Below are 6821 nucleotides of genomic sequence, written 5' to 3' on the forward strand. Positions count from 1 at the left end.
CCATCACAATCCTATAAAAGACCGAGCAAAGGAGAGCAGGAGAAAGTAAGAGTCATATGATGAAAAACAACTCCCTTCTCTTCCTGAAGCCACATGTATGTTGGGAGGAAAGGTAACGAGGGTGATGGATCTGAGAGAAAGAACCTTGACAAATACAGGTGGGGGAACCTCAGTTTATATTTAGATTACATTCCATTAAATTAATTTCACCATTCAAGAAACATTTACTGAGCTCTTAATCAGGCACTGTGCTAATTTCTGAGAATGACAATGAAAAACATAAAAATTTAGACAATGGGAGAGATGTACCAGTGAATAAAACAATTACAACACAGTGTGATAAAAGCATGTGCAAAAGGATGGAAAGCACAGAGGAAAAGGACTCACCATCTGTCCTACCGGGTCAGGGCAGAGGAGGCTTCCTGGGGAGGTGTTACTCAAATATACCTTGAAGAGCAAAAGTTGAATTATGAGACAGAAAAGATCGAAATAACGATTCTCAGGAGAGAAAATAGAAGTAGAAGGAGATTTATGTGTTGAGGAGCCTTTCTTTTAATCTACATAGCTTGAATTTTGTTCTGAAGGAAAACCTCTGAGATGATTTAAGCAGAGGAAGGACGTGGTGCTTTACGCATTTCACGTGGATCACTCTAGCAGCACTTTTAAACATGAATAAAGGGGGTGGCCATTTTAAGGAGGGAAATCAATCAGAAAGATAAATCAATAATCAAGGCAGAAAGGGACCAAGGACTGGACTAATGAAGTGACTGACCTTGAGGCTGAAGTGGAGGAAGGGGCAGGTGTGCTGAGAATTAAGGAAGCATCCTTGAAACGTTTTGGGTTGGAGAAAAGGGCAGTGATTCTATGGTAGTCCTAATTTTCCTTTGATCAGAACTTTCTATACCATATTTAACTGCTGTTAAAAGGAATGGACTTCCTATCATTTCTTGTTCAGAAGCAGAGACATTAATTTTATTGTGGAGTTATTGTAGTGCGTCTGGGAAGACACAGGTTCCAGAGTGACACTTATGTATTGTCATGGCTCCCAAACAGGCTGATGACACTGAGCACATTTCTCAACCTCCCCAGGCTCTAGCTTTCTCATGCACAAAATGGGAATAATAACGTTTGCCTTATTATTATGAGGTCACTGAAAAGAAAAATATGATAAATATGGTACTAGTCCATAAAATAACTAGTACACAGTCTGGTTGGCACATAATAGAGCTTCACAAAATGTTGGGTTTCTCCCTCTTATTTTTTCTTGTTATTAATAATTATGTGTAGGACAATAATATGGTCATTATGCTATCTAAATGTGTTATTTAAAATATTAGAAAGAGATTTATATATTTATATAAATATATAATATGTATATAATATATATTATATACATATTATATATTATACACTTTATATATAATATATTTATCTTCTATTTTTTCCAAAGCTCCATTAAAGAGACATTTGTAAACTATGTCATAGTTTTCAATTAGCACACAGAATCGTAACTTTTTGTGTACGTGTGTCTCTCCCTAGCTAGAGTATAAACTCCTGAGGGATTTCAAATATATAACATTCCCATTATAGGGCTTTTGTCATATATTTTGAGTCTTGTGCTCTACCAACTGAGCCAGCCAAGCCCTTCATATATTTTAAATTATATAAAGATGATAAATGCACAGAATTAGAAAGATACTGATATGATCCTCTTTCTTGTTATGTGGCACAATCTCATATTTTTTTGCTTTGTAGGCATGTTGTTTGTGTCCCCAATCCTCAGTCCAATCCAGCCCCTGTTCCTGTAAGCAGCCATTTTCCTGCATCGAATTATTCCAAACTATCGTCTATATAAGTATGTGTGTGTGTGTGTGTGTGTGTGTGTTTCTTTAAACAACCCACAATATTGTTTGGCATATGCATTTTAAAATTGTATCCTGCTTTTAATTCTTCCTCCTAAGTCTTTCATATGATTTCATGTTTCTGCACATACCGTTGGATCCTAATTAATTTATGGAAATTGAATTGATTGCTTTTGACTTATGTATGATAATGCAATGCATGTAGATACTGCATTTTACATATCTTTTCTCTGATTGGTAGATATTTATGTTTCTCCTTTGCCTTTTCATGCAACACCACCATGAATATATTTGTATGCATTTAATAAATTTCATAATAAAGTAGTAAGAGAAGTAATTATTCCTTAAAGTATCTGTCAAAGACAGAATGGAAAGGGTTTTTCTGTTTGGTTTTCCTTATTTAATAATTTTCACGAAGCTCACCAAAGTGAAAATGTTTCCATCAGCAGGCAAGAAAAACAAGAGAATTTATGAACTTTATCCATAAGAAACAGTACCTCGGTGGAGGAAGGTGGCACAAGGTATTATGTCTCCCTTCATATTCAGTACATTCCTGAAATTACAGAGAGAATCCAGTCAATTTTTCTTTTAAAGCATTCTGGAAGAGCTTCACAGAGGTAAAAGGAGAGGTAGCAGAGATTTTAGAACTACACTGTCCAATAGAGTAGTCGGAAGCTCCATAAGGACACTGAGTAGTTGAAATGTGGCTAATGTAACTGAGGAAATGGGTTTTTAATTTAAGTTGTAATGGAATTGAATTGAATTGAAATTTTAAAACTGACAGTTGCTTTAGTTATCAGAAAAATTTAAGTATGTTTGGAACAACTTCAGCATATCAATCTACTTTTTCAGCTATACTTATGTTTTATCTAAATACAGATCAAGTTTTTCCAATGAAATTTAGCTTCCAAAATTAGTTGCACTGTAAGTGTAATATACACACCAGATTGCAGAGCAAAAAATGTAAAATATACTATCACTAATTTTGTGTGTTGATTATATGTTGAAATGATGTTATTTTGGATATATAGGGTTAAATAAAATATATTATTAATTTAGTTCATCTTTTTACATTTTTAAATGCAACTACTAGAAAATTTAAAATACATATGTGTCTCACATATCTCCATTGGACATACTTCTTTAGAAGATATATTATCAAAATAGCTAATTTTGCTGGTGAGAAAACCAATCTTCAGAGAGGTTAAGAGACTTATCCAAGATCACACAGCTGGTCAGAGTCAGGACTAAGTTCAAAACCTCTGACTTCCAGTCCAGGTCTCCTAGAAAATATCTCAAAGATCACCTCGCTAATGTTGATCTACTCACCTAGATCTGAGGGGATTTGAAAAAATTCAGCAAAAACTCTCCATTTATGTTGCCTTATCTTTAGTACTTTTATATATCAAAAGAGTAATTCTCAGGAGAAACATCCAAGTTATGTTGTAATTATGTTTAATTTTAATTGGATAAGGTCCTATACTAATTTGCTGTTACATAAATTTGGGCTAGCTCAACAGATTTGTGAAAGTTTTCTTTGCCTTGATGATAGTCTTTTTTTCATTTTTATTTTTTAATAAAAAGAGAACTTTAATTCTTTCTTCCTTTCATCTGGAAGGTGAATAACTGCAATTCCTTTGTGTTGACTGCCTGTTATTGCTATTGCATAACAGTCGTAAATGGAAGAATCATGCATTGGCAAATATATTGCAGTCTTCATAATGTCCAGAATGACTCATACCATCATTATAAAATGGCTAACTTTTACATTTCTAAGATGCAGTAAAAATATACTTTCCCTAAATGTTCATAGTTCCACTCCACATAACATCAAATGTGCCACAAGATTTTGTACAGAAATGCTCTATTAGTTTTCTAATTTGCAAGATTTCTGTATTCTTCCATTTTATAATTTCTCTTGCCTTCTCTCTACCCACCAAAGAAAATATAGTTGGAACTAGACTCCAAAGGCTGCTGAATGTTGCAATTAGTAAAGCTCAGGGCTGGAAACTGCTTTAATAATACTTAGACCTAAGGGAAAAAAGAGAGAGAGAGAGAATAATGGCTTGTGTTGACTATGTTCATTTAACTAAGCTGAAACTATGTTTTGAAGAATTCCCATCCCTGTATGATTCTGAGTTAGAGTTGGCCCAAAGAGAAATTCACACAAAGGTTTAGAAGCCAGAAGTGAATTGCCATTTAAGGGTCTTTGTGATTAAGTGGTAAAAGATTGATGAAGAAGGGCCAGTAGCTTCCAGCTTGCCCTTATTCTTCACCCACCATGTCCATCTCTTCTTCCTGACTGCTGAGAGTGATGGCAAACCCAGGTCCACCACCAGGTACAAGGCAGCAGGATCCTGCATTCTTCTCCACCAGCAACTCTTTGCAGCCATACTCTGGGAACTAGATACCCCTGGCTTACAACATTCAGTTGAAAACTCCAACTTGTCCACACATGCCAATGCATAACGTGGACTATTTGGGGTTTTTTCCCCTCTGATTTTCCAAGTCTATTTTTCAGACACTTACTTCTCCAGCTTCTCCCATATCTTTCCATAAATATGTAAGGACTCATTCCTTTGAAAGTTCCCTATTCTACAATCCTCAAACAGTGAATCCCTGATACAGTAATTCTTCAACTCTACTCCTCCCTTGCCTCAGTCATTGTGGAGGCTTCATGTTGAGATGATACAATAACAAGATCACAGCAGTCTAGACTGTTGAATAACCACATGGAGGGTAGTGTATCTTGAGTGTTGATGATGCCAACCAACATTTTCCTGTACAACAAATAACCTTTTTGTTCAGAAAAGCCGTTATAATTTTGGAGTTTGCTACCATAATATTGCCTAGACTGACTTAAGGAATACAGCCCAGTGTATTACTGGATTAGAAAACAACTCACATATAATCCAGTGTCCTATCCAGTAGCTTAGTAGGTTTTCATTTCTCATTAACTTAAGTTGTCAATTTAAGTTGAGAAAAATGAAAAGATCTGGACACTAAGCAAACTAGACATATTTAAAAGGTACTGTGGTCTTTGTGAAATATCTACTCACAGATTTAACCCACAAACTAGTTTTTCTAGGATATTTGCTAGAGGACAAGCTACTTGAAGGAAAAGACCATGGCTCACTCATTTTCACATCTAAAGCAACAAGCACCTTGCACAGGGAGCACAGCAGGCACAGGGAACAATGAAATAAGTGAACATATGAGTAATACACCCTGGGCCAAGAGACATATCTAATGTAATACCCTCGAAGCTGAGCTGTTTAAGATAATCACTCTGAGAAATGGGGGTATCTCCAGAATGGGAGAAGCATTTTACTAACCAGCTGCATGCTAGATGAAAGCTCATGTGAGTACCCCACTGAGCAGAGTAGAGCATTATGGGAGAGTTCTTGGAGGAGTTTTACATGTCTCCTGTAATTTTAGGACATACTTCTTGCCTGGAGATGCTTGAAGTCATAAGTTTTGCTACAACAGCCAATAAAAATAGATTGGTAATGAAAACAGTAGAGTAAAAAATGGAAAGCTCCACTTCAGAAGAGGTCCTCAGTGACCCCTAAGCTCCGTGAAAAGGCTCCCATAGGTAAAAGGAGTCCAAAGTAAAAGGAGAAAACAGAAATTATAACAACACCAAGGCAATCTCCGGACAAGTGGACCTCACTGGGAGAAGGCCTAGACTGCTGGACAGGACCAAAGGAGAATAGAGAGCACCCTTCCTGAGTTGGAGGGGGATGAAGTTAAGTTGGATATTAGAGGTTTTAAACCATACTGGGCTAGACATTTAATAAATGCATCTAATTGGGTATATTCTATATAGAATTAGGATGTTGTTAAGGAGCAGGGAAAAAAGTATCAACAGAGCTTGATTAAAAATAATATTGGGGAAAAACCTTTCATGGTAATACCCTATGGCTCAAAAAACTGGTTATATTCATTAAGACTATCCAGTATTTTATCCAGCTTCAATATGCAGCACTGTAGCCAAACACTTGTAAGCAACTTACAGCTAGATTTTCTTTAAAAGGCACTCTCTCTCTAGATATATAGAAGAGTATAATTTGTTTGACTTCATTGTGAATATATTTAGACTTACTTTTTAACATGTAGTGTTTTCAATTAAGCATTTTTTTTACCTTTTATTTTGCATACCTTCCTTCCATTGGTTTAATTCAGTTTTCTTTCTTCCATTCTGTTTTTTTTTTTTTTTTTTGGATGCTATTGGTTCTATTTCCATTCTTTTAGTGGTTAGTTTTAAAACCTTATAATACATCCTTGACAAATCTAAACTTGATATCTTTCTACTGCTCAAATAATTAAAATAAATGTAGAACACTAACCCATATTATCTACTATTTTTGTTCAGCAGATAACTAAACCCTTCCAAGTAAATCACCATTGCTTTTACCTTTATTCAGTCAAGGATGACTGAATATGTTTAACATTTTCCCCCCCACCATTATTTCATGGAATTTAATTTCCTTCTTCCTGAAGTATATCTAGTAGTCATTCCTTTGGCAAAGGTCTGTGAATGGTAAACAGCTTCAGCATTTGTTTGCCTTAAACTATCTTTCTTCTTATTTCTCTCTTAGATGAAAGTTTAGCCCAGATAGAATTCAGATCAATAAAGGTTTTCCTTCAACCCTTTGAGGACACCCCACCTTTGTCTCCTGCCGTTTATAGTTGCAGATAAGAAGTATCATTGGTGTTATCTTGTAAATAGCTGTCTTTTGACTCTGATTAATTTCAATATTTTCTCTTTTTCTTTGATATTCAGAAGTTTCAGTTACAATTATGACTAGGAGGAAATGTTTTATTTATCCTGCTTAGGGCTTATTGTTAATCTTCAATCTGAGACTTGTAGAGATTTTCATTTCTGGTAAATATCCTGGAAAAATAAATTGTGATATATTTATATGATAGAATTCTACTGCAATAAGAGTGAATAAA

At 35.2% G+C, this 6821-nt stretch overlaps 1 long non-coding RNA gene across 1 annotated transcript; it reads right to left on the reverse strand.

Annotated features, from left to right (window-relative positions):
• Positions 1 to 388: 388 nt before the first annotated feature.
• Positions 389 to 6568, reverse strand: LOC309835554. Its single transcript, XR_014298023.1, has 3 exons — positions 6533 to 6568; positions 2360 to 2415; positions 389 to 447 (listed from the first exon to the last, which is right to left on the reverse strand). It is a non-coding gene; the product is annotated as an uncharacterized lncRNA (long non-coding RNA).
• Positions 6569 to 6821: the final 253 nt, after the last annotated feature.

The sequence above is a fragment of the Grampus griseus genome, assembly GCF_964374135.1.
Source record: "Grampus griseus genome assembly, chromosome: 17".
Taxonomy (NCBI): domain Eukaryota; kingdom Metazoa; phylum Chordata; class Mammalia; order Artiodactyla; family Delphinidae; genus Grampus; species Grampus griseus.